Below are 13,480 nucleotides of genomic sequence, written 5' to 3' on the forward strand. Positions count from 1 at the left end.
AAATCTACAATCACAAACTGGCAATTATTTTCATCCTCATAATTCCTGCAGAAAAATGGTCAGAAAAGTATTTATATAGCTGAACCGCACTATAATCTTGATGCCAGCTTTTTAAATTAAACCTTTATATAACCAGGTTAGTCCCAGAGATCGAGATCTCTTTTGCAAGGGAGACCTGGACAATTACAAAGTTTCCAATTCACCTAACCTCCATGTCTTTAAATGCGGGAGGAAAACAGAGCACCCATGCAAACACAGGGAGAACATGCAAACTCCACACAGAAAGGCCACAGGAGGAAATTGAACCCATGACCTTCTTGCTGTGAGGCAACAGTGCTAACCACTAAGACACTATGCTGCCCAGTTAACAGACATACAGGGGTGCCTGTCTGAAAAGATTTCATTCAAATCTGATGAGGGCTCCTAGAGATAAACAACCCTCCAAAACACCAAATTTCCATGACTTGAGTGCCACCTATACTCGAGCACTTTTATTATCCCACATTAATTTCAAGTGGCATTGTATTGGCCTTACTAATGGATTCATAAACTAGCTTGGGATGTTGAGAGCACAGTCCGGAAATGCCTCAAAAATGTCATTTCAGCAAATGCCCCAACAGGCAGCGCTCCCGACTGCCCGCCAAAAATATGCAAATTTCCGGAACTCCTCCCATCACATATTGACACCAATGAAAATTAAAGTGGGCAGTCATTGGGGCATTGCCATTTTGCCACTCGAGTAACTGACCCTTCTAGAGGCCCCAGAAAATAAAATTAGCTCTTAATGTGATAACTGCATTAATTTTCAAGCAGTTGCAATGAGAAAAAAAAAAAAAAAAAAAAAAATCAGTCTGAATTAAAAAAAAAAAGCCGCTGCCTTGTGGACAGCCTACAACTCCTGCTATATATACCCTGTTACAGCCCTGAGCTCCGCTACAAACAGGCTCAGCGCAAAAAATTCAAGTTAAGTGTTCCTTGTCAATGCAGATGTGAGCCCACTGAACCAAACGTCGCACTCGAAGCGCGGGCACAGCCGAGGTGGCCAACAGTAAACAACTCCAAAAAAATAAGGAGTATTCCAACTGATTCTTGCCAGGATCAGTGGGTAGGAAAAATGTATTTATCTAGGAAGGATTAGAAATAAAATGATTATTGCTACCTTTTCATCAGACAATATAGGCATCCTCAGTGGCTTTTGTGATCCGTGACAGCCCGAGTGCCCATTGTTTCCTGAAATCAGAACCATGCCCAGAAAATGGACGTTCCAGTGGTGTTTTTGACGAGCTTCTCTTCTACATGTGCGGTTTTTTTCCCTGCTATTGTAAATCAAAGCAGCATAAGCGCTCACATTTAAAGGAGGCAACTGGCTGGTGCAGGCTGATGACATCGAAGCCTGCTGTACCAGTCAAGGGCCTGTCAGATCGCGTGCGGCGTGCTGTGTTTTTCAAGACTCGTGCTCCCGAAATAGAAATGAAATAAAAAGGGAAACAGTTTGTGAGTCATAACCACAAGATTAGCAGCAAAAAGCAAAAAAAAAAAAAAAGATTGACAAACATTACCCTGCTCGGAGAAGCTTTTCTTTCAGTGACTGTTCAACTGTTCAGAATTAGGCTGGGCAGAGCTGAAGCATGGCCCGGCCAGAGACCCGCAGCACCAGATTAGAGAGAGACAGCAGCCAGCGTGATCAAGCAGACACGCCCAGTCTGAAATTCTTCACCTTTGGACATATACAGATATCCAATTTGAGAAAGGGATCTTCTGCAAGTGTGCGTGAGTAATATGAAAATAAAACGTGACATTAGTGCACCGCTGAATGCTGAAGATTTATCAGCTAATATTAGCTTAGCCTGTGGCTGCAGTATGCTGAATCAATCGCTCAGTCGAGCTGAGTGAATGTTTTACATTTGTATATCGTTTGGTCTACTTTTACCAAATAAATCAACAATAGTTTTTTTTTTAATTGTTATTGCTCTGACTACAAGAACAGCCTTAACATTACATAACTTAGTTTTAGTTTTTTAATTATCAAGTAATCAGACCTTACAGAAAAGAGCACAGCATTGTTTTGTGTTTCTTTACATTTCGAGAAATATATTTCTTCACCTAAAGAACATTTCATCATTTGCTGTGCAGAGAACCGTGCAAATAGAGATGCACTTCAAAACTTCCAGTGATAGAGATGAACAACAAAACATGAAGTCTAGAAGGAAGTCTCTGCTCTTCAAAATGTGAGCTAAGTGTCTCCAAAAACTCCACCAAGAGGTCAAAGCTGCAGGGGAGATCTTCTTCTGGTTAAATGTCCTGAGAGTCCAGCATACCTGTGGCCTCTGCAAACTCACACTTGGTGCTACTCTTCTCCATAAAACAAAGGCTCTTTAAAGAGTAACTATTTTATTATTTAAAAAAGCCGTTTCCTTTTATATTTTAACATTAAATGAATAACATGTCCACCAAGTCAAAGTTTAGCCCTATAGTGTGATATAAAAGAAGAATTCCATACCGCAGAGAAAATTTATACCAACTATATGAGGGGTGGGCGTCTTTCCCTTATAAAACAACTAGCTGAGTTGCCCATTGTACGCACGGATAATAGAGGAGAATTTTAGCCCTGTCATTGTATATTTCATGTCACTTTAGCTAAGGTACAGTTAGTTGCATTGCATTGTGTCTAGAGCCCGATCGATATGAATGTTTTGAGGCCGATGCCGATAACGATATTTGGATGAAAAAAATGTTGATGATAATGATAATAATGTTGACAAAGCTGTCCTCATATTAACTTTATAACAGATAAGAATTTTCAAGTTCAAAAAATGCAATCAAAAATTAAACCTTTGTTAAATTAGCAAATACATATCCTTAAAAAGAGTTGTGAAATACATCTGATCTTGTACTTCTTGTTGCTGCAACTTAAGATATAGGCTCAGGATAAGGATATAGAGCCTTATAAACTTACTTGTATGCTTTTGTCAGCTGATCAGTGCAGTGTGATGGTGAACTACAGGGGGCCAGTGATGAACACATTTAAGCGGGGGTGTAAGCAGCTTAGTTGAATGGAGTCAGAGCTCCATCTACTGGACAAACGGTGCAAGGACATTTTACATTGCCGACACAAACATTATTTCAGTAAATGTTCTGTTTATGAGAAATTATCGGCGTTCTATCAGCAAAATTTTGATGACAGAAGGTGACAGCATGTCATATCACTGTAATGCTCTGGCATGCCATACGCAGCAGGTACATTTTAACTGGGAAAAAAAAAAACACACGTTTTAACTGGTGCACATCACACGTTGGCCCATTCGGACTGCAATTAAAGTGCACCCTAGCCAGCCACTACTACGTAGTAAGTAAAGTGTGATGCTTGCTACCTGACCCGAGTACCACGTGAACTGCAAAAATAAGGGCTCCAGTGAGCAGGTCGTGCTCTAATACATAAGGCTGACTGCGTGCGTGTGTGTTTGCACACAGTGACCTCCTCCTTGGTGACACCAGTCACCATACCAAGTTTGGTGTCGATTGTTTAATTACTGTGCAAAGCAAACACACGGTCATCTTTTTATATTAGATGCACATCTAAATACATGGGCTCCAATACAATTCAGGAATGATACAATACAACGCAATCCCATTTTGGAAAAATTTCCCCAAATTTGCTGTATATTTGTATTGTCAACTGTGTCTATAGCATGGCCCAAGCAGAGGGTCAACCCTTTGAGTCTGGTCTGCTTGAGGTTTCTTCCTCAAATCAAATCACTCCCTCAGAGTTTTTCCTTACCACTATCACCTGTGTTCTTGCTGTTGGGGTTGATAAGGTGAGACCTTAATTGTGTGAAGTACCTTGAGGCAACATTGTTGTGATCTGGCGCTATATAAATGAAATAAATTGAACTGATACAGTTCTTTGTTTAATGTAGACATTTATTTTCCATGATAACTTAGACCAAGTTGAAAATGACATAGCTTACTGTACAATATGCATTTCATGGAAAACCAGGGAGCTTCTTTACATTTTTGCTACTGTGATGCACACTGGCACTGACTCTGCTCACCTTTTTCACCACAGCAGTAGCAGAAAGCGAAGCAGAAAAAAAGCCAGAAGAAGCCAGCTGTTAGCATATGGGTACTTTAACATTAAAGGGTTCATCGTGAAAAATGGATATGAATAGTGAAATTGCAACTTGATTGTTTAGTTTTCAGTAATATTAGCTTCTTGTACATCAGGCCCACATGGTGAATAATCATGCCAATTAGCTAAGCTCTACCATGATATGTTAAAAGAAAAAGACAACCCACTGATAAAACACAGCTGGGAAGATAGACTGTGCTATAAACAGGCCTGGTATTTTTCTGGCCTGAGCCGGATTTCCGGCTTTTGGATCCAGATATAATGCAGCGGAGGCGACAGGTTGCCATGTAATCCCTATGGAAGGACGTGTTGTGGTGCCACAACAGTTCAAGTGACACAATGCAATGGGCATGAATGAAGCGATTTTGAGTGATTGGCACGTTTGCGGCGCGATATCGCGTCGCCCTCCTCCCCAACTTGAAAAATCGGAACTTTTTCGTCTTGTCGCGCCGCAATGACCAATCAGGGACTGGATATGTAGTGATGTGGAGATGTCTGTCTGGAGTTTATACTTGACGTGGACATGTCCTGTCTCTGGCAATCAGCTTGTGAGCAGGACTTATGTCCCTGTTGTCTTCAGTTAACACAATTATGACAGAGTTTGAGGGGAGAAAGCGAGGGAGTGCAGCAGCAGCCGGTGTTTTTTTTTTTTTTTGTTCATGTGCGTGCGCGTGACCGAATCATCCGTGAAGATAATTTTATTAATTCCACAGATGTATAATAAAACAAATGGTGACTGGTTTATAACACAATTATGACAGAGTTTGAGGAGATGGTCCACGAATGACATTTATCGCCGGGAAATATACTGGTTCTTTGTTTAATAACATGATTTTTCATTGGTCTAGCTCAATGCGATAACCAATCATTGAACGTGTTTTAATGTGGCTTGAGCTGTATCAGAACAAAAATCTTTTCTTAGTATTTTGCAGGCGCCTGTTAGACAAAGCGATCAAATTGAAGAAAGATTATTTAGTGGATATGATTTTGACCAGTGCAGCCGATTGCCGTAAGTAGTATTTTATGTTTTTTTATCTATGTTTTGACACCACTGGTGTCAAATATGTGTATCTATATGAACAAAGTTATTGAAAAGCCATTTTATATTCTAGTCTGTAAAGTTTAGTTCATTACAAACACTGCTCTGATGTTCTGATTAACTACAGTACTGATGATGTTGTTATGTTGTATTAAATTACAGTTCTCACAGCTTGATTGTTTGTGGTCATTTTATTTTTGCTTTAGAAAACTGCATTGTAAAACACAAACCACTTGACCTCAAAGATGGTAATGATTGTTTAAAATCTTTAACGTTGGGTGTTCCTGAAAGCTTTCCAAACAGGTTTGAAAAGGCCTAAAATCACAGCCCCCAGCCCGGGGCTTTGCCCCTGGACCCCACTGGGGACCTAGGTGGCCCCCAAACCCCTCGACAAATTAGTTTCAGGCTTAGTCATATTGCCTCAATGCCAGCCCTGTATAAACTAACGACTGATGTGTATCAATGAAAATAAGGAACTCTTACAACTGAAAAATCCACCTCAAAATTCAGCATTTAAGCAGAATTCATGAATTCAATGATTTCATGAATGCTGCCATTGACACAATTTCACCTGCGGCACTGCTGTGACGTAGCATGAGCACAGAAAGCTATAGATGGCGAACACGTGTTAATGTAAAAGTCCTCTTTCCCTCTCTGTCTCTATCTCTCTCCCTCCCCCTCTCTGTTTTCCTGCTGAGCAAACACGAAGCCTTTCAACTGTAAAATAAACTTAATTTCTAAATGTCTCATCAGTGTCGCTCACAGGCGTAACTCCGGATAAACACTGAAGGATTTTGGTGGTTTTCCCATTCAGCGGAGAGAAAGTGAATCTCTGTTCGGCTGTCCTCCTCAACTGCGCTCTGAAGTGCGGCTTCACAGCCTCGGGACATTGAAGCGCCTGATTTTCATGAACAATTCAGTTAATTTATCAGAAAATCCGTGCCCTGTGGCACAGACCATTTGAACTTGAGAGCCGGGTAGAATCATGGCACCGAGATCGTAGCATGCTGGTGCAGCACCATTATTGTTTAAATAGGGCCCTGAACGGGCACATTTATCCGTCACGCCACCTGCCACATTTTGTTTTTACATTGCAAAGTTAAACATTCCTGTGACCACCGTCACGAGAACCTCATGCCTACCTTTGAAAGTTTACGAGTTTGAAGAAGTGGAAGCAGGACCAAGCTTATGCAATTGATTTGAAAGTACCATCAAATGGTTTACAGTGCATTTAGATCGATTTAGGGACCCATCTGTCGATGTAGTCATATCTAAATAAGTATTGAACACTTCATTTTTCTCAGCGAACATATTTCTAAAGGTGCTACTCACTCACCTTCAATCGCTTATCCAGGATCAACTCACGGTGTGCTACTGACATGAAATTTTCACCAGATGTCAGTAACATCCCAAGCAATCCATAAAGAAACCAAAACAAATAAGTACAGAATTTAAGTTATGTGTAATAATGTGAAATGACAGGGAAAAAATGTGAACATTTATTTAATACTTTGTATAAAATCCTTTGTTGGAGAAACAGTCACATCACATGCATAGCTCAAATCTGATTTTGGCCCATTCTTCCACACAAACAGTCTTCAACTCTTGAAGATTCCGTGGACCTCTTCTACAAACTCTGATCTTTTGTCCTTTCCATTGATTTCTATTGGATTCAAGTCAGGTGATTGCCTGGGCCATTCTAGCAGCTTTACTCGAGGCCAAAATATGGCGATGAGGTGTTGTGGAAACTTTGCGTCTGTCTGTCTGTGCTCAGCATAAGTTCAGTCCTATTACTACCAGGGTCTTCAAATTCACAGGGAGCATTCTCGGGACACAGACCTAGGACAAGTTCAAAGATGGCTAACTGTGACCTATTTTAAGAAGTGAAAAGGTCACATTCTGTTTCCTATTTTTAAGCTCATACGGCCGAGGATATTTTAGCACTGAATTATATTTTTCATTCTCTGAAACCAATTGAGAGGTTCCTTGGCTGGGGCTTTGGGATCACTGTCTTGCTGAAATGTCCACCCTTGTTAGATCTTCATCATCCTGGTAGACTTTTATCAATAGCATCTCTGTACATTTTTCCGTTCATCCTTCTTCAATTAGATGAAAACACAGCCCCACACTATGATGTTCCCACCTCCAAACCTCACTGCTGGTATGGTGTTTTGGGGCTGATGTGCAGTGCCATTTACCCTCCAAATATTGTATGCATTATAGCATCCAAAGAGTTCAGTTTCGGTCTCATCTGACCAGACAATATTCTCCCAGTATTTCACAGGCTTGTCTAAATGTTGCGCACCAAACTAAACAAGCTTCAACATATTTCTTCTTCATCAATGGAGTCTTGCATGGTCAGTGTGCATTCAGGCCATGGTGGTTGAGTGTATTACTTATTGTTGTCTTTAAAACAACAAGACCTGCTATTTCCAAGTCTTTTTGAAGTGGTCCTTGCTCTTGGACAACTCTTCTGACAATTCTTTTTGGTCCTCTGTCAGAAATCTTGTGAGGAGTACCTGGTTGTGGCCAGTTTATGGTGAAAAGATGTTCCACTTCCAGATTATGGCCCCAACAGTGCTCACTGGACCATTCAGAAGTTTAGAAATCCTTCTGTAACCAATGCCATCAGTATGTTTTGCAACAATGAGGAGATCTTGAGAGAGCTCTTTGCTTTTACCCATCATGAGATGTTTCTTGTGCAACACCTTTTTATAGGCCATCAGTTGGGACTGAACTAGCTGATATTAATTTGCACTGACCAGAGGCAGGATTGCTTTCTGACAGATTTCAGCTGGCGTCTTGGCTTTCCATGCCTTTTTGCACCATCCTTTCTCCAGGTGTTTTTCTGTGTCATTTCATATTATTACACATAACTTAATTTATGGACATATATGGTTCACTTTCTTTGCATGTATGGATTACTTGGGTTGTTACTGACATCTGGTGAAAATTTTATGTCAATAGCACCTTTAGAAATACATTTACTGAGAAAAATTGTGATGTGTTCAACAATTATTTTACCCGCTATGTGTGTGTGTGTATATGTGTGTGTGTGTGTGTGTGTGTGTGTGTGTGTGTTATACCGCTCATCCTGTAGTTTCTGAATAAAGGAACTTTGACATCAAGGAAATGCATGTAGAACATTACCAAAGGTTTTGCAAATAACATATTTGTATGGGAAAATTAGATTTTGTATTGAAGGGTGGAAGGGACTTTATACATACATGGTTCAAACTATAAATTAGATATACCCTGTCCTCCTACATCGCTGACACTGTACCCAGGTCCTTCAAATGAACAAATTCAAATACTTTACAGTGCAACAGTGGCATTACGGGAAATGGAAACAACACTTTAGCACGAGCATGGTTTTATGCAATGGAGTGACTATCTTTCCTGTGTACCATAACAATTAACCTCTGTCTATTTTTCCATCGCCGGAAATACAGCTGAAATTTGTGATCACGTGATTTCAGTTTCACTTCTGATGGCAATGGTGTCACATGGTATTGTTGGTGCAGTTTTTCAGTCTTTTAGGTTAAGGCTTGGGGGGGGGGGGGGTTGGGGAATACAATATCCATGTTCAGGAATTAAAAAAATAATAAATTACAGTAGCAATATACACATACCTCTTGTTAAAAAGATATATTGCTTAAAAAATTTAAGATACAGATGATATATATAAGGGGCAATGACTCCTAACATTTTGACTGAGTAAAACTGAGGTTTTACTGTCTAATCATGAACTTTATTACAAATAACGATAAATGTAACCAACAACCAAGAAATGTCCAGCATGCTGCCTTCACTCAGATTGGCAGGCACTATGTCGCTTTGCTCAGCATTTACATAAAGCAGACTTTTATTCTATTTTGATGCTGCCCAGCTGGCAGCATAGCTACCACTTGGGTTTTGTTGCTGTAAAATGCCCGCTCTGATTGAAACCGAAGGCTGGTCGATTGGTCCATCTCTTATAGCTAATGTCACCAAGGTGTGGTGGGGTCCCAGCCATGCTTGACAGCATTGTAAATGCCGCCGGACAACTCTTTGCTGGATAAACTATGTAATGATACCATTTGCAGCCACCAGAGTGTTTTACTGCACTGTTTACTCGTTAAAAAAATACATACCAACATATTCCTGAAATCATATAATAATATATTTGTGAAGATAATATAAGTGGATAGTTGATTGTCAAATCACACAAAGTGGATGAAATACTGTATGTGCCGTGCATCATCACAAATTTTACCAGAAAGGCCTTTTCCACAAATATAGTTCACACATACTGATATCAGAAGCAGAACCAAATCATACAAAGTTGAAAAATAGAGTTCCCATTTCAGGGTGATTAAAAACACAATAATGTCAGTTTCCAGCCTGCATGTGTGTAAAAGGTTGCAGAAGCATTTAAATTCAGATTATCTACAACGTTTCTTTCTTAGGAACACCATGTAAGCCTCTGTGTTTCCAAAACAAGCAGAGGTGAGTAAAACATCAGATAATTAGCCAATTAGCCAGATGAACATTAGCCAGGCTTTAGCATCGTTTCAGGCTCACTTGCCTGGCGTTAATGTTCATTTTGTCACCAGACAGGACACAGAGATAAATCTCGACCTCAAAACTGATCGTGTCAACAAGCGCAGCAGTCAGAGCTTTTTGATGCACACAGCACCTGAGCTAGCTGGGGCTATCATTCCAAGCTATGTAGCTAGCCAGCTAGCTTGTTGTAAACGAAAATGAATCAGAGGACGAGCTCGGAAACGCTCATCACCTTTTAGCATTTAATGTGCGAAACGCAGGCTCGGTCGCGCTTATCGACGACTCGCAGTCCATATTCCGACTGCATTTTGTCGAAGTAATTTTTTTTTTTTTTAGAAAAAAGCATCTCGGCCCGCGTTAGGTTACGAGCCCAGGGGCCAAGCAAGGCCAGGCCCAGGCCGAGTTAGCATGGCTTAGCTTAGCATGCTACCCAGCTAACAGCCGTGTAAAGCCGTTTGCAGAGAGACACAGCGAAGAAGAAGAGCCCCTTTTCAGGCATTATCGTTCATGTCTGCGTCAAATCAAATCTTTTCTTACCTGGCCATGCCCGCGAACACGCACCGGCGCTCAAACAGTGACACTAGCTCGTAAGCGCACGTCTGTGAGCTGGAGGAAAATAAGAATAAGAAGCCTAGCCATTAGTTCTCTGCTGCTGCTCCTACACTGGGATATTGGAAATGATGGAGAGCCGCACTGCGCATGCGCGCCGGGGGCAGCCAGCAGACTGATGCACTTTAACTCCACAACAACCGTTATCGCCTCATTATCGAACATTCATCGATTAATTACATTATCAACGACCACTACTACTGTGTAAAAACATCTAATACCTCACATTTAACAGAGTATAGTATCGATGACAAATTACCTCTTAATTAGTATTTAGTACATTATTATTATTATTATTATTATTATTATTATTATTATTATTATTATTATTATTATTATTAGCATTTATTATTTGAGTGCAGTTTTTCGTTATTGAGTAATTTGACTTTGATTTGATTTGACTTGATTGACTGTCTTTAACTTTTGACTTAGCAAAATCCTCTCATGAGTATTAACATCTCATAGTTATGATTTAATATTTCATCATTATGACACAGCATATTATAATTATGCCTTAACATCTCATAGTCATGACTTAATATCTCAGGGTTATGACACAGCATATTATAATTATGCCTTAACATCTCATAGTCATGACTTAATATCTCAGGGTTATGACACAGCATATTATAATTATGCCTTAACATCTCATAGCCATGACTTAATATCTCAGGGTTATGACACAGCATATTATAATTATGCCTTAACATCTCATAGTCATGACTTAATATCTCAGGGTTATGACACAGCATATTATAATTATGCCTTAACATCTCATAGCCATGACTTAATATCTCAGGGTTATGACACAGCATATTATAATTATGCCTTAACATCTCATAGCCATGACTTAATATCTCAGGGTTATGACACAGCATATTATAATTATGCCTTAACATCTCATAGTCATGACTTAATATCTCAGGGTTATGACACAGCATATTATAATTATGCCTTAACATCTCATAATTCTGGTTTAACATCTCATAATTATGACACAGCATATTATAATTATGCCTTAACATCTCATAATTCTGGTTTAACATCTCATAATTCTGGTTTAACATCTCATAATTATGACACAGCATATTATAATTATGCCTTAACATCTCATAATTCTGGTTTAATATCTCATAATTATGACACAGTGTATTATAATTATGCCTTAACATCTCATAATTCTGGTTTAACATCTCATAATTATGACACAGCATATTATAATTATGCCTTAACATCTCATAATTCTAGTTTAATATCTCATAATTATGACTCAGTGTATTATAATTATGCCTTAACATCTCATAATTCTGGTTTAACATCTCATAATTATGACACAGCATATTATAATTATGCCTTAACATCTCATAATTCTAGTTTAATATCTCATAATTATGACACAGTGTATTATAATTATGCCTTAACATCTCATAATTCTGGTTTAACATCTCATAATTATGACACAGCATATTATAATTATGCCTTAACATCTCATAATTCTGGTTTAACATCTCATAATTATGAAACAGCATATTATAATTATGCCTTAACATCTCATAGTTATGACTTAATATCTCAGGGTTATGACACAGCATATTATAATTATGCCTTAACATCTCATAGTTATGACTTAATATCTCAGGGTTATGACACAGCATATTATAATTATGCCTCAACATCTCATAGTTATGACTTAATATCTCAGGGTTATGACACAGCATATTATAATTATGCCTTAACATCTCATAGTTATGACTTAATATCTCAGGGTTATGACACAGAATATTATAATTATGCCTTAACATCTCATAGTTATGACTTATTATCCCAGGGTTATGACACAGAATATTATAATTATGCCTTAACATCTCATAGTTATGACTTAATATCTCAGGGTTATGACACAGCATATTATAATTATGCCTTAATATATATACAGCCTCAACACTGCATTTAATCTATTATTAGACTCAATTGGCTTTGCTCAAAATGTAAATGAGTCCACCCACCACTTTAATCATATCTTAGATCTTGTTCTGACTTATGGTATGGAAATTGAAGACTTAACAGTATTCCCTGAAAACTCCCTTCTGTCTGATCATTTCTTAATAACATTTACATTTACTCTGATGGACTACCCAGCAGTGGGGAATAAGTTTCATTACACTAGAAGTCTTTCAGAAAGCGCTGTAACTAGGTTTAAGGTTTAAGGATATGATGATTCCTTCTTTATGTTCTCTAATGCCATATACCAACACAGTGCAGAGTAGCTACCTAAACTCTGTAAGTGAGATAGAGTAGCTGGTCAATAGTTTTACATCCTCATTGAAGACAACTTTGGATGCTGTAGCGCCTCTGAAAAAGAGAGCTTTAAATCAGAAGTGCCTGACTCCGTGGTATAACTCACAAACTCGCAGCTTAAAGCAGATAACCCATAAGTTGGAGAGGAAATGGCGTCTCACTAATTTAGAAGATCTTCATTTAGCCTGGAAAAAGAGTCTGTTGCTCTATAAAAAAGCCCTCCGTAAAGCTAGGACATCTTACTACTCATCAATAATTGAAGAAAATAAGAACAACCCCAGGTTTCTTTTCAGCACTGTAGCCAGGCTGACAAAGAGTCAGAGCTCTATTGAGCCGAGTATTCCTTTAACTTTAACTAGTAATGACTTCATGACTTTCTTTGCTAATAAAATTTTAACTATTAGAGAAAAAATTACTCATATCCATACCAAAGACGTATCGTTATCTTTGGCTGCTTTCAGTGATGCCGGTATTTGGTTAGACTCTTTCTCTCCGATTGTTCTGAATTATTTTCATTAGTTACTTCCTCCAAACCATCAACATGTGTATTAGACCCCATTCCTACCAGGCTGCTCAAGGAAGCCCTACCATTAATTAATGCTTCGATCTTAAATATGATCAATCTATCTTTATTAGTTGGCTATGTACCACAGGCTTTTAAGGTGGCAGTAATTAAACCATTACTTAAAAAGCCATCACTTGACCCAGCTATCTTAGCTAATTATAGGCCAATCTCCAACCTTCCTTTTCTGTCAAAAATTCTTGAAAGGGTAGTTGTAAAACAGCTAACTGATCATCTGCAGAGGAATGGTCTATTTGAAGAGTTTCAGTCAGGTTTTAGAATTCATCATAGTACAGAA

At 38.8% G+C, this 13,480-nt stretch overlaps 1 protein-coding gene across 2 annotated transcripts in view; it reads right to left on the minus strand.

Moving 5' to 3' along the window:
• Positions 1–10,381, minus strand: part of LOC117517857 (methyl-CpG-binding domain protein 5-like) — a 67,243-nt gene extending 56,862 nt beyond the window's left edge. For both annotated transcript variants that reach the window (XM_034179005.1, XM_034178999.1), the window contains exon 1: positions 10,251–10,381. The gene's annotated coding sequence lies outside the window, so the exon portion shown is untranslated. The remainder of the gene's footprint in view (positions 1–10,250) is intronic.
• Positions 10,382–13,480: the final 3,099 nt, after the last annotated feature.

Source organism: Thalassophryne amazonica, chromosome 1 (genome assembly GCF_902500255.1).
Source record: "Thalassophryne amazonica chromosome 1, fThaAma1.1, whole genome shotgun sequence".
NCBI classification, from domain to species: Eukaryota; Metazoa; Chordata; class Actinopteri; order Batrachoidiformes; family Batrachoididae; genus Thalassophryne; species Thalassophryne amazonica.